Here is a 21,211-nt window from a genome sequence, read left to right as displayed (position 1 = left end):
CTGAACCAAAGTTAGCCCAGAGTTCAAATCCAAGGGAGGTGCAATATCAACTCAAGGGACAATTTTAATTTTTTCTGATTTTATTCCTATAATTTTATCTAGATACAATTGTTAGGTTATCATAACGTGTTATAATTGATATACTTGTGGTTTTGCTGTTCTATTGCCTGGCCGGGTGGTGTGGGTTTATAAACTATTTAAAAAAATAATAATTTGTTGTTATAGGTATTGTTCAGGGAAATTGTATTCTCACATGTATATATTTTAATATTTAACTATGTAGAATACAATTTAATTAATTTTGTAACTTAGTGTGTGCTGGTCTTGTCCGGAAAGTTGGTATTAAGGCTCCAAATTCAATCTAAGGGATATGATAACATACTGGTTTATGAAATTACTAGAATTGTGCAAAAAGAAGATTTAATCTTGAGTAATTCTAGCATGTCTGGCATTCGTTTTTAATATATCAACTAACTATCAGAGGTACGGATATGTCATAAACAATAATAGGAACATCACCATTACAATTAGTCAAATGGCCAAAACTAAAAGAAAGTTAGTTAGTAAAGGCCCATTTATACGGGCCAATAATATTTATACATGCCAATAAGAGAGGAACCAGCTGTTATTGAAATGCAAGTTTGAGAGATTTTTCAAAGGCTGCTGGAGAATGCCAGGAGAGGGTGTGCACTCAAAATCGCAACCTCAAATCCTTAACCCCTCTGATTGATAGAGTCCAAAGCTACTCTAAGGTGTTTGCCTAAGCCGACCGCAAGGTGGGATGGTCTTTGCAGCTTAGAACCCAGGTTGTTTTAGCAGAGTATTGTGTTGGATTAGAGGTACAATCCAGGCAAACCTGAGCTGGAAACCAGACAGCCAGAGGGTTAACTGAATGTCCAAAACTAGAGCAAGGGGTAATCAGGCAAATCAAAGATCAAAACTAGCGGGGCGCAGATAATCAGAATGGTAAGCAAAGGGCAAACGAGAGACAAGCCGAGGTCAATATTTACGAGGTCCAGAAGTCAGAAGTGCAGGAAAGGTCAGGAGCTTCATCAGAACACCAATAGATAAGAGTATCACAAGCAAGGGAGAGGTAGAAGAAGGTGGGATTAAACTATTTCAGACCTGACAGGCAGAAGGACAGACAAAAGAAATAGGCTCAAGGTAAAATAGACACGCCCAGAAGCCAGAACCGTAGTCATGGTAATCTTAAGGGAACAGACGTTTCATAACACCAGCACTCACTGTGTAAATAGTGCACCAATCAGCCAATGGTCACATGGTTTATGCAGGCTATAAAATAATAATTGTCGGCAGCACATCTCCCCATGTAAACAGGGCAAGTGCTAACAATAATGCAAACTGATGGGTACTGAGCGATCATGTTAATGATCGTTCGTCCCTATACAGTATAGCATCGGCCTGTGTAAAAGGGCCTGTTAATAAGGACTGACCGACTTGTTATATTGATGATTGGCGCTTGGTATGGACAAAAATCTACCCATGTAAACCAACCTTAACCCCTTCAGGACTGAGCATGTTTTGGCCTTCAGGATGAAGCCGATTTTTCAAATCTGACATGTGTCTCTTTATGTGGTAATAACTTCGGAAAGCTTTTACCTATCCAAGTGATTCTGAGATTGTTTTCTCGTGACATATAGTACTTTATGTTAGTGAAAAAATTTGGTCGATAAATTCAATATTTATTTGTAAAAGAAAACACCAAGATTTGGAAAAAATGTGCAAAATTTTGCCTTTTTCTAAATTTAAATGCATCTGCTTGTAAAAGAGATAGTAATACTACACAAAATAGTTACTAGTTTACATTTCCCATATCTCTCCTTTATGTTTGCATAGTTTTTTGAACATTCTTTTATTTTTCTAGGACGTTACAAGGCTTAGAACTTTAGCAGCAATTTCTCATATTTTCAAGAAAATTTTAAGGGACCAGTTCAGTTCTGAAGTGGCTTTGAGGGCCTTAAATATTAGAAAGTTCCCATAAATCACCCCATTTTAAGAACTGCACCCCTCAAAGTATCCAAAACAGCAGTCAGAAAGTGTTTTCACAGGAATTAAAGCAAAGTAGAGGTGAAATTTACAAATTTCATTTTTTTTGGCCAAAATTTATTTGTAATTAAAAAAAAATCTGTATCGCATCAGATTTTACCCTAGATATGCAACTCAATATTTATTATATAACCCTTTAGGCGTTTCACAGGAATTAAAGCAACGTAGAGGTGAAATTTACAAATTTCATTTTTTTAGCCAAAATTTATTTGTAATAAATTTTGGAAACTACACCCCTCAAGGAATTTTTCTAGGGGTAAAGTTAGAATTTTGACCCCACAGTTGTTTTGCTGAATTCATTGGAATTAGTCTGTAAAGGTAAATATCGAAATTTTTTCTGAAAAAATGTAGACATTTTTAATTTTTACAACGAATAAAGGAGAAAAAACACCCCAACATTTGTAAAACAATTTCTCCCGATTACGGAAATATGCCATATGTGGTAATTAACTGCTATTTGGAACCACAGCGGAGCTTACAATGGAAGGAGCACTATTTGGCTTTTGGAGCTCAACTTTAGCTGAAATGGTTTTCGTGTGCCATGTCACATGTGCAAAGCCCCTGAGAGGCCAAAACAGTGGAAACCACACAATAGTGACCCCCATTTGGGAAACTACACCACTTAAGGAATCTATCTAGGGGTATAGTGAGCATTTAGACCCCACAGGTCTTTTTCTGAATTTTATTAGAATTAGGCCATGAAAATGAATATCAACATTATTTCCACTAAAATGTTAAATGTTTTGAATTTCACAAGGATAAAGGAGGAAAAAGCACCCCAACATTTGTAAAGCACTTTCTCCCGAGTACGGCAATAGCCAACATGTGGTCATAAATGTTTTTTCATTTGAAAGTAATTAACTCTTTCCGGACTAAACCATTTTTGCTTTTTCTTTTTCGTTTTTCCCTCCCTGCTTTCCAAGAGCCATAACTTTTTTATTTTTCCATCAATAGAATGGTGTGAGGGCTTACTTTCTGCGGAACGAGGTGTAGATTTTTTGGTACATACAACTTTTTGAGCACTTTTTATTAAAATTTTTTGTTTGAGCCGAGGTTAGCAAAAAAACAGCGATTTTTTGCGGTGTTCATCGTGCGGGAAAAATAATATTATAGTTTTATAGTTGGGGTTGTTACGAATGTGGTGATACCAAATATGTTTACTCTTTTTTAACATGTTCATTTTTTTCCTATAATAAAACCTTAGTATAGGAAAAAAAACATTTTTTGTTTATATAACTTATAGCTTTTGTTTTTACCTTTTTTAAAACATTTTTATTATCTTTTTTTTTTAAATGTACTTGTCCCATTAGTGGACATTTAGTCTTGCAGCGCTGTTCGCTGCTAGAACACATTACACTACCTACGTGGTGTAATGTGTTCTAAATGTCATTGTGTAATGTCGGGGTAGGGAGACAGACAGGTGAGCCCTAATCTACCCACCACTCAGTCCCTGCCTACTTACAACTGTGCGACGGTCCCTACGCTCAATAAGTGCATGACAGACAAACAGACGAGGGTACACAGAAGCTAAGCGAAATTGGGCAGTTGCCCACGGCAACACCGTGAGCAACAAGAGTAGTGTATGAGCCAAGTCAAACCAGGAGTGTACGAGGTACCAAACGCAGAGCAGGAGAGTAGTCAGTAAAGCCAGGGTCAAATTGAACCAGAGGTCAATAGTACAAGCAGGAGCAGGGTCCATGCGGAATTTATTAGGAGTGAAGATTTGACCCAAAAATGGTATCTCCTGCACCCCAAACACACATTTTTCGGATTTAGCAAAGAGTTTGTTTTCCCGAACGGCCTGGAGCACCTTCCTGACATGCTCAATGTGGGAGTATGAGTCCTTGGAAAACACAAGTATGTCATCAAGGTACACTACAAGAAATACCCCCAGGTAGTCTCCTAAAATCTAATTTATGAAATTCTGGAAGACCGTGGGAGCATTACACAACCCAAAGGGCATGACGAGGTATTCGAAATGATCTTCGGGCGTGTAAAACGAAGTCTTCCACTCATCCCCTTCTCTGATTCAGATAAGGTTATAAGCCCCCCGAAGATCAAACTTAGAGAACCATTGGGCCCTCTAAACCTGATTGAAGAGATCAGGAATCAAAGGAAGGGGATACTGGTTCCTTACAGTGACCTTATTCAAGTTTCGTTAATCGATGCACGGCCTAAGACCACCATCCTTCTTCCCTACGAAGAAGAAGCCAACACCTACCGGAGAAGTATAGGGGCGAATGTAACCCTTGGCCAGGCTTTCCTGGATATATTCTCTCATGGCCTCACGTTCGGGACAAGAGAGATTAAAAATCCAACCCTTAGAGAGCTTAGTTCCTGGTACCAAATCGAGTGCGCAATCATATTCTCTATGAGGAGGTAACACTTCGGAGGCCTTTTTAGAAAAAACATCAGCGAAGTCCTGAATAAACTCAGGTAGTGTTCACCTCCTCAGGGAGAGAAATAAAATTAACAGAAAAACAGGACGTCATGCATTCATTACCCCATTTGATAAGTATTCCAGTTAAACGTGGGATTATGCATCTGCAAACAGGGAAGGCCTAAAACCAAATCGGACGATAATCCCTGCATCACCAGTACAGAGCACTGCTCCAAATGAATGGAGCCAACAATGAGTTCAAAAACAGGAGTATGCTGTGTAAAATAACCATTAGCAAGTGGAGTGGAGTCGATAGGCAAATCAATCAGTGGCAAAGCTAGAGACATAGCAAATTCCACAGACATAATATTAGCAGAAGACCCTGAATTCACGAAGGCACTGCCGGTGGCAGACCTACCCTCAAAAGAGACCTGAAAGGGAAGCAATATCTTATTAGGTTTCATATTTACGGGAAATACCTGTGCGCCCTAGCGACCTCCCCGATGGTCACTTTGGCGCGGAAGTTTTCCGGCTGGAGTATTCTTTCCTGCTGGAGTATTCTTACGCCTAGGACAGTCGTTCACTTGATGCTTGTCATCCCCACAGTAGAAGCAGAGACCATTCTTCCTGCAGAGCTCTCTACGTTGTTGGGGAGACACGGAGGCCCCGAGGTGCATTGGTTCATCCGAGTTTTTAAATGGAAGAACGAAGCAACGGAACCTCGGGAGCCATCATAGGGGAGCCAGAGGAGAAGGCACAAAAATGTTCAAGTCGTCGTTCCCTGAGACGTCAGTCCAGAAGTACCGCTAAAGTCATAACCTGATCTAGAGAGTCAGAAGAGGGATAGCTAACTAACAGGTCTTTCAGGGCGTTGAACAGACCCAATCTAAACTGGCACCTCAAGGCAGGGTCATCCCACCGAGAAGCTACACACCACTTCCTAAAGTCAGAACAGTACTCCTCAACAGGTCTCTTACCCTGACGTAAGGTCACCAGCTGACTCTCAGCAAAGGCAGTCTTGTCAGTCTCGTTATAGATGAGCCCGAGAGTAGAAAAAAAAGGTCAACAGAGGAAAGTTCAGGGGCGTCAGGAGCCAAGGAGACGGCCCATTCTTGGGGGGCGTCCTGGAGCTGGGACATAATTATACCCACTCGCTGGCTCTCAGAACCTGAGGAGTGGGGCCTTAGACGGAAATAGAGTCTACATTTCACCTGAAAGGAGAAAAAAGTCTTCCGGTCCCCTGAGAACCAGTCAGGCAACTTGAGGTGGGGTTCAAGAGGTGAGGTGGAGGGCACTACCTGGTTAGCATCACGCTGGTTGCCCCTCTGAGCCAGGTCTTGGACCTGTAGGGAGAGACCCTGCATTTGCTGAGCCAGGGCCTCAAGGGGGTCCATAGTGTGTCAGGGGCCAGGGTAGAAAAGGTATATGGGCCTGTGATTATGTAATGTCGGGGTAGGGAGACAGACAGGTGAGCCCTAATCTACCCGCCACTCAGACCCTGCCTACTTGCGCGGCCCGTCCTAGGCAACGGCGTACAACTGGGCGACGGTCCCTACGCTCAATAAGTGCATGACAGACAAACAGACGAGGGTACACAGAAGCTAAAGGAAATGGGGCAGTTGCCCACGGCAACACCGTGAGCAACAAGAGTAGTGAATGAGCCAAGTCAAACCAGGAGTGTACGAGGTACCAAACGCAGAGCAGGAGAGTAGTCAGTAAAGCCAGGGTCAAATTGAAGCAGAGGTCAATAGTACAAGCAGGAACAGCAGAGCCAGGAAACAGGACAGAATCACAGGCAAAGGAAAAGCAGGAAACGAAGGTATAAATAGACCGAGGGCGGGAGCTAGCTCCGTCTGGCCAGGCTGTGATAGGTTCTACCACTCCTCAGCCTACCAGCCTGATTGGTAGCAGATCGAGTCACTCTATAAAACCTAGGAGCAGATGTAGACTGATTCATCACGGGCGTCGACACAGAAGCTGTGTCTGGTAAATCCTTTACACATTGTGACAGTTCGGCTGCTCCTCCTAGGCTTCAGTACATGGCAACCCGGTGGCCATTGTCTGGCCTCCGGTTGCTGTGACAAGGATTGCCATGTGGGGGCTGCTGATCTGCTCTAAAACTCTTAAATGCGGCGATGGCAATCGACCGCCGCATCGAAGGGGTTAATTGCCAAAATCAGCGGTTAACTGTTAAAGCGCGCACGTAACTGCACGCCCAGGTGCACAACGCTACTGCTCACCTGGACGTGCATTTACGCCAAGCTGTGGGAGGGGGTTAAGTTAGTCATTAGTTTGTTAATAAGTTAGTTAGAAACTTAGTTTTCACAAATACAGACTAAGTGTTAGGGGGAAGAAAATTTGGGCTCTAGTAATCACTAATGTTTCTGACTTGAAAACAAAACAAAAAGTTAAAACATGCACTAAAACAAAAGCTTTAGATTTTAGATAACTTAATTTAAAGAGATGGGTACATCGCACAGTGGACCCTACCAATGGAAGTAACCTAAAAAGCTACTAGACATGTGGGACAAATTAACAAAACCGAAAATAGGAAAACACTTATAGGAGATATAAATAAACCAACAATGTAGTTCATTATAATATATATATATATATATATATATATATATATATATATATATATATATATATATATATATATACTGTATATTTTACTTATTTTTTTTAAAAAACAGTATAAAAATAAGAAAAAGGAGAGCTTATTCTTGCTGCTAAAACATGAGAAGAGGAAATGATCAATTAATCAATTTTTGAAGATGTAACATTTTTCTGGTATTTCACTGATAGGAAATGTTACTGCTGTAAAAAGATGAAATAAAAGGAAAATACGAATATTGAAGTAAAATTAGGCTGTAGCAATCTATTTAACTGGTTGCCGACACAGGACGAGAATGCTCGTCCTCAGCGGCGAGTACTTTGCGCATTAGGACGAGCATTCTCGTCCTGTATGACAGCCGTCTCTGTGCGCGATCGAGAGCGGGGTAACGACTGTAATACACAGCCATGGCCCCACTCTGACAGTGGAGAGGAGAGAAACATCTTCTCTCCGCCGTTATCCCTTTGAACGCCGCAATGAAATCTGATCGCGGCATTCAAGGAGAGGGGACTGCACATTGATGGCGTCACAGAAGATAACTGTGACGCGATCAAAGCCCATAACTCATATGGCCAGACAGCCCAGGGTCCATTGAAGGACCCCAGGGCTGTCTGAAATTATTTCCTGTTGTTAGGGCATACCTCAGTATGCCCTAACAACTGCCTGTGTACAATCAGTGCACAGGCTAATGCACAGGCTAATGCACTGGCATATAGATCTATGCCAGTACATTGCAGTTACAAAATAAAAATAAAAATGATAAATCCCTTTATGGGATTAAAAAAAAAAGTTAAATGAATGTAAAAAAAAATTTATGTTAAATAAATAAATAAAAGTAAAAAAATACACAGAAACACACATTTTTTTATAATAAATAAACTTTTTAAAATATAAGTCCCAAAACATGAAATAATATAGACATATTTGGTATCGCCATGACCGTAAAAACCTGTACAACAAATGTATAACATTATTTATGATGATCGGTGTATGGTGTAAAAAAAAAAGATATTTAAACTGCTGCGGAACTGCTTTTTTTCTGCAATTTCGCCAAAATAAAAATGTATAGAAGTTAAACGATAATGTATTTGTACCAAAAAATGGTACCTACATAAAGTACAACTCGTCCCGCAAAAAAACAAAGTCTCATACAACTACGTCGTACAAAAAATAAAAGAGTTATGAGCGTCGGGATGCAAAGAGGGAAATCTAAAAAAATTGCTCTGTCCTCAAGGCCAAAATTGGCCGTGTCCTTAAGGGGTTAAATACATGCTTCTGTTTAGTTTTCTCAAGATGAGGTCTAAACAATAAACATAGCCAATACATTATACCTGGTGATAAAAGTTGCATACCAGTATTCTCATGCAATGAGGTTGAAGGAGAATTAACTGAACTAAGCACAAATAAAGCAATGATTCGAGATGGTATTCATCCTAGAGGTCTAAGAGAACTTCAATGAGTGTCATATTCAAACCAATAAATGACCTGTTCAACCTAACTATGACAGGAAAAGTCCCCATGAGGATTGAATTTTAGCTAATATTTTTCTCACCTATAAGAAAGTCTAGTAGAGAAGAAGCAGGTCAGTACATGCCACCAAACCTGACATATGTTGGAGTAAAAATAATTTGCTGGACCTAAAAATAACTGGCTTTACTGAGGGTAGATCATGTCAAAATAATCTCAAAGATTCTTTACACATAGCCTAACAAGATTTCAGGAAGACAGTTCGACATATAGAATTTATAGATAAATTGTACAAGCTGGGAGTTAAGGCCCTTTGACACCGGCCGATAAGCGGCTGATGCAGCGAGCACCGATCAACGAGACATCGTTGATCGGCGCGTTTGCTCCTGTCACATGGAGCTCTGGACGGAGACGAGCGGTCGTTATTCCGATCGCTTGTCCCCATCCATTATTATCATGTCGGCAGCGCGTCTCCCTGTTTACACAGGGAGATGTGCTGCCGACAACGATAATATTTAACTTTTTTAAAAAGATACGACCAGCAGATGATCGCGCATTTGTTATATGAACGCTCTTCTGTCCGATAATCGTCCTGTGTAAAACCCCATTTAATCATTGGATACTTGATTGATTATTTACCAGGTCACAGGATAGATAACAATGTGTTGTGTAATGCCTGGGCTTCACCACTGGTCATAGTCTATGCCAAAATTAATAAATGCATCTCAATTTATATTTCATTTGTCTTCAGTATAATATTAAAAGAAGCAGAAAATGAGTCAGTTATTTAGAAAAACCAGAGATTGGTGCAACCAGAGAAAGGACTGTGGAGAATATGTTTTCATAAAACTGCCTTAACAGTAAGGCTCGCCTTAGGCCTTATGCACACGTCCGGAATTTTAATCGGCGATTGTAATTGTGGATCAAAGTACGGACCCATTAATTTCTATTGCGCACGGACACCTTCCCGTATATTTACGGGAAGGTGTCCGGGCCGATGAAAGCATCCGAAGCGCTTTGCACATTCGACTGTTATCAGCGCTCCCTGTCAGGCTGAAGGTGGCTTAAATAGATGTTCTATATCAGCTGTCTCCAGCACTAATCACAGCTGAGGGTGCAAAGCGCATAGCTGAGAACTTCTGCGCCTTCGTTTCAGCAACGGTGGGGGTTTTAGCTCCCGGACCCCCACCGATCCAAACTTTTGATATGTCTCTATGACATATCAAGTTTGATTAGAGTGCAGTTACTCTTTAAAATATTTCGATTATTCTAAATTCTTCCTTTTCTTCAGAAAACTGTGTAAAGCTATGCATTTTTAGATTCAGGTTGTTAGCCCTGTATTTTGCAAGGAAATATAAGTGTGTGTACAGTGCATAAAGAACGCAACACAGTATTTCCTATACATTTACACATTTTAGGTAAGAATGGCAATACGTCCTATTGCATCAATGTGAACATAGACATAATTCAATAAATAGCTACACCAGGTGTAATGATGTAGCTATGTAATTCCTGTGCTATTTAATGAGTAATAGAAAAGAGAAGATGGACAATTTAGAAGTCCTGCTAATTTGTGCAAGCAATCCATTCCTAACTGAAAGACTATAGTGAAATAACATCACACATTAATTCCTTCCTAATGTCAATGACCCTTTTTAGACTGTTAAGTAAGATTTTATTTTACTTGCAAATAGCTACTTATTGAATATCCTACCCAATATAACCGGCTGTACAGCAGACTGAAGGCCAGTATATTACCTGTAATGGTGTTACTATTAGTCATGTGTAATGATGCAGTCTTCTGATGTCTGGAGCTTGGATTAAAATGAGATATTGATGACTTGAAGACTCAAACCCCCTTACACTTGTCCAGAATGTAATTATGTGAGCTGATTGTAATGATGCCTGAATGAGATTAACACTGGACTGTCTATACTCTGGGAGAAAAAGCCAGGATAATGCGCATTGACAGAAAGAAGGGTGGTATTAGATTCACTAACTCAGAACAGCTTATCTGATCAGAATTGTTTGGTTTCTCATTAAACTGCTCAACACTATATTACATTTCTGGATTAGTAAGAATGTCTATACATACTTTTATATATAAAAGTTTGGCTTATTATTAGCCGTTTTTTGGGCCGTAAAGGCCACAAAAAATGGCTGAAAAAATGGAAGCTGAATGCCTCCAAACATCTCCCCATTGATTTCAATGGGAAAAAATGGCATTTTGTTCCAATGGGGTGTTTCTTTACGCAGCCATTTGAAAAAAAACGGCATGTAAAAAAAACAACCTGTAAAAAGTAGTGCATGTCACCTCTTGAGCCGTTTTTGGAGCCGTTTTTCATTGTGTCAATAGAAAAACAGCTCAAAAAATGGCCGCAAAGAACGTTTGTGGTTTTAGAAATGGCTAAAATTAGAGGCTGTTTTCCCTTGACAACAGCTCCAAATTTTACAGCCGTTTTTCATTTTGCGTGTGAACATACCCTCAAATGGTTTCATTATTTCAGCATTATAAAGCAAAGTGCTCTCCTTAGGAAATTAATGGATAATGGTATGTACCGTATGCAATAAAACAGATAATCCTGGATGAGAGAATCTTATCCACTTAGTGACCGCCCATTTGGGTTTTTACGGTGGCCACTAACGGGCTTTATTCTGATACAATAACCTTTTTGCAGCGTTGCATCGGAATAAATAAATATAGCAGTAAGCCGTTAAATCGCCCTGTTCTCAGCTACTAGAGGTAGCTGAGAGAATGGAGCAGCCCTAACGGGCGAGATCGATATCAGTAGAGATCTCACCCGTTTAACCCCTCAGATGCGGCACCCAATAGCGAGCGCCACATCTGAGTGGTTTTGGAGAGAGGTAGGGAGCTGCCTCTCTCACCCCACCGGCACCCTATGTAAGGTCGCAGAGTGCCGGTGTCTTGAATGGCAGCCGGGGGGCCTAATAAAGGCCCCCAGGTCTGCCACTAGTTATGCCTGCTATTTCCATCTGTCCGTCATGCAACGAAATTGGCACGGTTTTTCCCTTCTGCTCCTCTGGCAGAGTAGAACAAAAGAAAGCTGAATGCAGATGTGAATGAGGCCTTTTTATGTTTTATTTGGTTTCAAAGATATTGCCATTATTGTTTTGTTGTGGCAGTCATTTTGTAAAAGTGACGTCAGCAAGTGCAGACACATTAGTTAAACTCTCATTTATTGATTGAACATGCTGACAGAACGTCAGTTTTAGCATCAGTTTCTCAGTAGATAATACAGAGTGACAATTAGTATGACAACACTTTCTGTTGTCACTTTTTTAAAAATGGCTGCAGCAAGAACAGAAAAATATCAATATCATAAGTAAAACAAATGTTGTTAACAAACTTTGGTTACTGCTCTAACTTCAGATTTGCTAACTTATAGGCAATATTAGATTTTGGATGACAAATTTTATTTAACCCCTTAAAGAGGCTCTGTCACCAGATTTTGCAACCCCTATCTGCTATTGCAGCAGATAGGCGCTGCAATGTAGATTACAGTAACGTTTTTATTTTTAAAAAACGAGAATTTTTGGCCAAGTTATGACCATTTTTGTAGTTATGCAAATGAGGCTTGCAAAAGTCCAAGTGGGTGTGTTTAAAAGTAAAAGTCCAAGTGGGCGTGTATTATGTGCGTACATCGGGGCGTTTTTAATACTTTTACTAGCTGGGCGTTCTGATGAGAAGTATCATCCACTTCTCTTCAGAACGCCCAGCTACTGCCAGATCACGCTGTGACGTCACTCACAGGTCCTGCATCGTGTCAGACGAGCGAGGACACATCGGCACCAGAGGCTACAGTTGATTCTGCAGCAGCATCAGCGTTTGCAGGTAAGTAGTTACATCGACTTACCTGCTAACGTCGATGCTGCTGCAGAATCAACTGAAGCCTCTGGTACCGATGTGTCCTCGCTCGTCTGACACGATGCAGGACCTGTGAGTGACGTCACAGCGTGATCTGGCAGAAGCTGGGCGTTCTGAAGAGAAGTGGATGATACTTCTCGTCAGAGCGCCCAGCTAGTAAAAGTATTAAAAACGCCCCGATGTACGCACATAATACACGCCCACTTGGACTTTTACTTTTAAACACACCCACTTGGACTTTTGCAAGCCTCATTTGCATAACTACAAAAATGGTCATAACTTGGCCAAAAATTCTCGTTTTTTAAAAATAAAAACGTTACTGTAATCTACATTGCAGCGCCTATCTGCTGCAATAGCAGATAGGGGTTGCAAAATCTGGTGACAGAGCCTCTTTAAGGGGTTAAATAAAATTTGTCATCCAAAATCTAATATTGCCTATAAGTTAGCAAATCTGAAGTTAGAGCAGTAACCAAAGTTTGTTAACAACATTTGTTTTACTTATGATATTGATATTTTTCTGTTCTTGCTGCAGCCATTTTTAAAAAAGTGACAACAGAAAGTGTTGTCATACTAATTGTCACTCTGTATTATCTACTGAGAAACTGATGCCGTTTACCGTGTGATATAAATAACACAATAACTTTGAAGAGTACGCCAAAAACCAGGTGAGAAGTTAACCCTTAGTATGTAATTACCAACTCAGGTGTGACACACCCTGTATAGAAACTGCGTGTATACGTATAATTCAAAAGGTGTATGTCATATAATCACCGAGTGGCGACTATATCTGGGCAGTCTAATCGAATTGTACTAAAGTGTACAGTATCGTATGTTTTTAATAACCCAAATCACAGGCAAGACAGTTGTGTCCTCACAATTTCCACAAAGTATATCACAGTTGTTATAAATTCGATATACGGGAAAACCAGCACAAATTAACAATTTGGTTAAACATGTATCACATCTTCAAACAATTGTGCAAGCTTTCAACATATGCACAGTGTGAATAACGGGATGAAACAAAGAAAATATAATAATTTAAAACATAGACGGGAAAACATGGTTCCCGATAATTTAAAAATATGAATTGAATTTTACATATATGACCTAAGAAGCGTTGAATGCACTGTATAAATGTAGAAGTTACTAATTTATTTATAAAAAATTTTTGAGATTTATTTCAAAAACTTGAAGAATCCTATTCAGTTTAGTGCGTATTTAGTTAGAAATAGTTAGATAACCTTAATCGGAGTAAGATCTGAATGGGGACATAATATGCACATGCGTTTTATTTTAAATACTGCCTACATTGAACTAAGATCTGAATGGAGGTATATCGTACATGTGCGTTTTATCTTAAATATTAGCCTTAACTAAACTTAGATCTAAATAAGGGTATAGTGTGCACATGTGTTTAATCATATGTGTATACAGAAAATGTACCCAATAATGGCGATATTAATTTATTTTGTAGTGAAATAGACAATAGTTCGTACCAGTGCCCTATTGATTATAGAAGTTTAATGCTATGATTACATAGCTCCAGATGGTATATCTGTAGGAACCTTTTTTTTGGAGATGTATAATATAACTGACATTGAATAGAAAAAGTTATATATATTTATTTCAAGGATTAGTTGTGACTATCAATGGTGCTGTCCAAGGGATGTGGTGCTGAAAATGCTGCAAATGCAGTGTATTTCAATTGAGAAAAAAAAAAAAAAAAAAAAAAAAAAACAACAAAAAAACACTCCTCATAGAAATTGATAGTTAGTACGGCCGATGTCGCTGTCCAAATGATATGGTGCTGAATACATCGCAACTGCAGTTTTTGCTTCCAAGAAAGAAGTATAATGCTATATTTTATTAATTTGTTACTATCCGTAATAGATGAAGTTGATTTATAGGTACATATATATATAAATCAGATATATTCGTAATTAGTTGGGCTCGCATTTTATGTTAATTTGTAACTATCTATAATGGATGGAATTAATTTAGAGGTACAGATATATATATATTGTGTTCTAGTGACTTGATAAGGATTTTGAAAAAATACTTTAAGCACAGCATTAATGGGCACTGTTAATATTGAAGACAATGATAGATCCAAATGGACCATATCACTGTGATGTATGATGTATTATTTCAATAATGAAACATAAGTTCCCTCTTAATATTCAGACCTCGTGGAAAGCGTGTTTCCAAATTATATATCCAAAATGCCTCCCTTGTTAACAGGCGTTGTTTCATATTACCACCTCTTATGGTCCCCCTAACTTTTTCTACTGCGTAACAGCAAAATGAGTTGATGCAACGATTATGTTGTGAGATGAAATGTCTAGAAATATTTGAGATGTTCAAGAGGTTGGGGTTCCTAATATAACTTAGGTGTTCTAAAACTCGTAATTTAAATTTTCTTGTAGTACACCCCACATATTTTAATTTGCAACTAGTACATTCGATGATGTAAACTACATTATTGCTGTTACAATTGATGTATGATTTAATGGGGAAGTTAATACTGTCTGAGGAATTTGAGAACTCTTTGGTTATTTTAGAAAAATTGCAAACTTTGCACGGGTGTGTTCCACATTTGAAATACCCCTTGTGGTTTAACCATGTGGGCTTAGGGGAGCTAGTTGGCAATAACGAAGGGGCTAACATGTTCCCAAGAGTGGGAGGTCTCCGTGATACAACACGGCAGCCCCTCTTTAGTACCTCTTCCAATTTAACATCATCGTATAGTACCGGAATATATTTGAGTACCATATTCCTGATAAGGTTAAATTGGTTGCTGTATTGGAGTACTAAGGTTGGTATGTTGGTATGTATCGTACTGGAACGTGTGTTGTCTGTATTATGTTCTACGGACAGAAGACGATCTCTGTCCTTATTTTTGACAATAGTTTTGGCCCTTTCTAATGTCCAATTTCTGTACCCCCGTGCTGAAAGCCTGCGACAAATTCTAGATTCCTCTTTAGTATATGCTGAATGTGTACTACAATTTCTCTTAGCTCTAGTCAGTTCTCCTACAGGTATTGCTGAAATGGTATGCCTAGGATGGCAACTGGTGGCGTGTAACAGGGTATTCCCTGATATAGGTTTGTGATAAATCTCAGTACACACTTTGCAACCTGTTTTTGAGACAAACTTGATGTCTAAAAAATTAATGGTTGTATCGTTGGTGACATGTGTGAACCTGAGATTTAAGTCGTTATCATTGATGAAGGCCATGAAATCCGGTATGGCAGACACATCGCCCTCCCATATGATTAGGAGGTCGTCGATGTATCTGCCATACCAGTGGACATGGCCCGCAAATGGGTTGGATGGAGAAAATAAAGTGTGTTCCTCCCACCAGGACATGACTAGATTGGCCAAGGAAGGGGAAAACTTGGCCCCCATAGATACCCCCCTCCTTTGGAGATAGAAGGTACCTGCAAAGTTGAAGTAATTATGTGTCAACAAGAAACTAGTAATCTTGACTATAAAACACAATAACTTTATTCAGCGGGTTGTTAAGATTGCAACGATACCAAATTTGTATAGTTTTTGTATGTTTTACTACTTTTACACAGTAAAAACGCTTTTTTTTCAAAATTATTTTTTTTTGTGTCTCCATATTTGAAGAGCTGTAACGTATTTTTTCACCAATGCGGTTGAATGAGGGTTTTTTTTTTTGCGGGAAGACTTGTAGTTTTTATTGGTACCATTTTGGAGTAGATGCGACTTTTTGATCACTTTTTATCACATTTTTTTAAAGTCAGTATTCACAGAAAACAGCAATTTTTCCATAGTTTTTTATTAAATTTTTTACGGCGTTTACCGTGCGGGTTAAATAATGTAATAGATTTATAGTCGGGGTCGTTACGGACGCGGCAATACGAAATATGTGTAACTTTTTAACTTTATTTTGTTTTTTTAATAGTAAAGCATTTTGTGAGGGGAAAAGCTGGGTTTTTCATTTTTTTTCAAATTTTTTTTAAAATTAACTTTATTAAACTTTTTTTCACTTTTTTACTAGTCCCATTAGGGGACTATAATATGCGATTCTGCGATCGCATTTATAATACACTGCAATACTTTTGTATTGCAGTGTATTACTGCCTGTCCGTTTAAGGGTATGTGCACACACACTAATTACGTCCGTAATTGACGGACGTATTTCGGCCGCAAGTCCCGGACCGAACACAGTGCAAGGAGCCGGGCTCCTAGCATCATACTTATGTACGATGCTAGAAGTCCCTGCCTCGCTGCAGGACAACTGTCCCATAGTGTAATCATGTTTACAATACGGGACAGTTGTCCTGCAGCGAGGCAGGGACTTCTAGCATCGTACATAAGTATGATGCTAGGAGCCCGGCTCCTTGCACTGTGTTTGGTCCGGGACTTGCGGCCGAAATACGTCCGCCAATTACGGACGTAATTAGTGCGTGTGCACATACCCTAACACGGACAGGCATCTGCTAGGTCATGCCTGCGGCATGATCTAGCAGGCATTCACTCCAGGCAGACCTGGGGGCCTTTATTAGACCCCCGGCTGCCATTGGAGACACAGACACTCGGCGATCATATCGCCGGGTGTCGGTGGGGGAAAGAGGGAGCTCCCTCCCTCTCTCCAAAACCACTCAGATGCGGTGCTCGCTATTGTGCACCGCATCTGAGGGGTTAAACGGGTGAGATCGATACTAATATCGATCTCACACGGCAGAGCAGGGACGCTCCCAGCCCTCAGCTGCCTCTGGCAGCTGAGAGCAGGGAGATTTGACAGCTCCCTGCTCTGTAAACTTATTCCGATGCCGCGACATAAAAAGTCTATGGCATCGGAATAAGGCCCGTTAGTGACCGACGTAGAAACACGATGGGCCGGTCACTAACGGGTTAAAGAGAACCTACCATAACAAGCTCAAAATGTTGCTTTCGCCCCAAGGGATGGTGCTAATCCGATCCTCACAGTTATACGGGTGAAAATTGTTATTTCCTGTAAACGTTGCCTAGTGGCTTATGGAAATTCTGAAGCTAAACAGGCAGTCGTGGTCCATATGAAGACCTCCATGGATCTTCAGAATGGTGGGGAAAAGGTAAGTATAACTTATGGGGGAGGGGTGAGCATTTTCTCTCCATACAAAAGCTGCTTTTTCCCAAAGTTTCAATTTAAGTGATTTTATATATGTTATCTGGATGACATATTAGACCACAACAATTCTGGATGGCATAACATTGGTCATTCAGGATTTGCAATTATGATTTTTCCCTTTAACTTAGCATACTACTATCATGACACCTACTTAAAAAGAACATTTAATATATTCACATGTTGTTATGCCTATATTAAAAAAAATATCTATAGGTAACATATGTACTCTTTAGGTCCTGTTTACATCTGTGCTTCAATTTCTGTTATTCTGTTTCATTAGAGGAACAAAATAGCAAAAAAAAAAGAAGCCCTAGATCTGTCAAAGGATGGAAACAGACAGCGCCCGACGGAACCCATTGAACCCATGGTTACCATGCATGCTGCATTATTTTGTCCAACAAATATAATAGAATCTGCAACAGAGCCTTTGATGCAGGTGTGAACAGTCTGCATTATGCTATTTTTGTCAGAAGTTCTAGATTTTTTTTAGTCGGCAAGAATAGAGCAATCTGCAGCAATATTCGTGTGTCAAAATACCAGAACTCCAGCAATAACCAGAGACCCCATTAGAAGTCAATGAGATTTATCAAGATTCATCAAGATCCATTTGAATTATGACTCCTTTATAAATGGAAGCAATGATGTTAATGAAAACATAGCCTTCAATTACTGTGATTATTATAATGGATACTTTGTGTAACAAAATACTGACATTTTTCATAACCAAATGATACCAATTATAAGCACAGACACATTTCCCATTGTGTTATGTAATAATCCATTTATATGAAATTCTTAGAACTAAACTATTTACAAACAACAGAGGTCACCAGTCACCAAGTATCACCTATATTATTTTACGGCAGATGTATTAGGTGTTCTTTCTTGACAGACATAAAAATAAACACAGCACTGCAAATACCATGTACTGTATTGTGCGGATAATCTGTAAAACAAGGAACCTTCAAAATAATTGATCAGTGCCCAAGGCATTCAGAAATACTGACAATTAGTAAAAGTCAGATATAATTGTCCCTCAGGCTGAATGTGTAGACTTCTGTACTGGAGTTCATTACATCAATAAAATCAACAAAGACATGAATGTTGTGAAAGATTAGCAGCATAATATATAGGACCATCGATTATTTTTCCTGAGTGTTAAGTTAAGTTTTATATGCAATCTTAACTTGCACTTGGCACACTGTCATTCCTGATGTACATAAAATAATAGTAAATATTAAAAACTACTCCACTGTGCCACTCAAAATGCAGGACTTTTTGACATGTATGAAAAATGAGAAAATGAGATTATATTTTCAGGTCTAAAACATTGGGGACAATCCTTTCCATTTTTTTTACTAAATCAAACTTTTTATAATAAATCTAGCACCACGTTCATCCATAAAATCAGGAGTTTATTTCAGAAAGTCAAAAGCACATACAGGATAACAGCTTACGCATTTCGAGCTTACATGCTCTCAGATTTATCTATAAGGCTTCCACCTTATTCCCCAACATATTCGAGTCGCATGTTAAGTTCCTGTGATAAACGACCGACACTATTAAAAGAAATGGCAAAATTATACAACATAAGTAAACCAATAGTTAATTATTAGGCTGATCTCACCTTATCTCTCCAAAAACAAAGGAATAAAAAGTGATCAAAAAGTCATATGTACCCCAAAATGGTATTGGTGAAAACAACAGCTCGCCCCGCCAAATTTGAGCCCTCACATCAGTAAATTCATGGAAAAATAAAAAAAAGTTATGGCTCTCAGTATATGGCAAAACAAAACATTTCTTTTTTTTTTGGCAAATATTTTTTTTTTTTTTAAAAGTGGTAAAACATAAAACAAAACATATAAATTTGGTATTGCCATAATCGTATCATCCTGTAGAATAAGGTGAATATGTTGTTTTTACCGCTTGAAATGAAACCCCCCAAAAATGGTATAATCGCAGTTTTTTGCCCATTTCACCCCATAAATATTTTTTTCCTATTCTCAGTACATTATGCGGTACAATAAATGGTGCCATGAAAAGCTACAACTTGTCCCGCATAAAACAAGACCTCATATGGGTATGTGGACGACGAAATAGAAAAGTTATGGCTTTTGGAAGGCGGGGAAGAATAAACGAAAATTAAAAAAACTTAAATTTGCCTGGTCTTTAAGTGGTTAATATGCTTGGATACCGCACTCTGTGAACAGCCAGCTTCTTTAGCAATGTCCTTTTGTGGCTTACCCTCCTCGTGGAGGGTGTCAATGACTGTCTTCTGGACAACTCTCAAGTCAGCAGTCATCCCCATGATTGTGTAGCCTACCCAACCACACTGTTGGACCATTTAAAGGCCTAGAAAACCTTTGCAGGTGTTTTGTGTTGATTCGCTGATTAGAGTGTGACACCACGAGACTACAATCTTCAACTTTTACCCAATATTCTTATTTTCTGAATAAACTAAATTTTGGGTTTTCATTAACTGTTAGGGTATGTTCACACGCAGTGACCAAAAACGTCTGAAAATACGGAGCGGTTTTCAGGCGAAAACAGCTCCTGATTTTCAGACTTTCTTTAACAACTCACGCATTTCGCGGCGTATTTTATGGCCTTTATTGGCGCTGTTTTTCAGTGGAGTCAATGAAAAACGACTCCAAAAACGTCCCAAGAAGTGACATGCACTACCTTTTCACGGACGTCTTTTTACGCGCCGTATTTTGACAGCAATGCGTAAAATTACACCTCGTGGGAACAGAACACCATAAATCCCATTGCAATCAATGGGCAGATGTTTGTAGGCATAATGGAGCCGTTTTTTCAGGCGTAATTCGAGGTGTAAAACGCCCGAATTACGTCTGAAAACACTGCGTGTGAACATACCCTTAGCCATAATCATCAACATTAAAAGAAAAAAATGCTGGAAATAGATCACTCTGTGTGTAATGAATCTATATCATATTTGAGTTTCACTTTTTGAATTGAATTACTGAAATAAATTAACTTTTTGATGATATTCTAATTCAAGGACAAGGACCTGTAATTTACCTCTATGGCTGTTGAAAGGGAAGCAGGGCATTTAGATTTCTTTATCAGAAAACCAGACCTCCAACCCTTAGGCTGGGTTCACACGACCTATTTTCAGGCGTAAACGAGGCGTATTATGCCTCGATTTATGCCTGAAAATACGGCTCCAATACGTCGGCAAACATTTGCCCATTCATTTGAATGGGTTTGCCGACGTACTGTGCCGACGACCTATCATTTACGCATCGTGGTTTGACAGCTGTCAAACGACGACGCGTAAAATGACTGACTCGTCAAAGTAGTGCAGGACACTTCTTAGTAACGTAATTTGAGCCGTTTTTCATTTAATTCAATGAAGAACAGCTCAAGATTACGGGCGTCGACGACGCCTCGCAAAATGCGAGGATGAGCAACTACGTCTGAAACGACGGAGCTGTTTTCTCCTGAAAACAGTCTGTAATTTCAGCCGTAAAAGCCAGTTATCGTGTGCACATACCCTTAGGTCTCATGCCCACTTCAGTTTTTTCCGTCAAGGTGTTATCTGTTTTTGTCACTGATAACACTCTGAACCCATTAATTTCAATGGGGCCATGCACACTTCCGTTGTTTTAACAGAGCCGTGCGACCGTTCCG

This window comes from Rhinoderma darwinii, chromosome 3 (genome assembly GCF_050947455.1).
Source record: "Rhinoderma darwinii isolate aRhiDar2 chromosome 3, aRhiDar2.hap1, whole genome shotgun sequence".
Classification (NCBI taxonomy): Eukaryota; Metazoa; Chordata; class Amphibia; order Anura; family Rhinodermatidae; genus Rhinoderma; species Rhinoderma darwinii.
Note: the sequence above shows the minus strand (reverse complement) of the source record.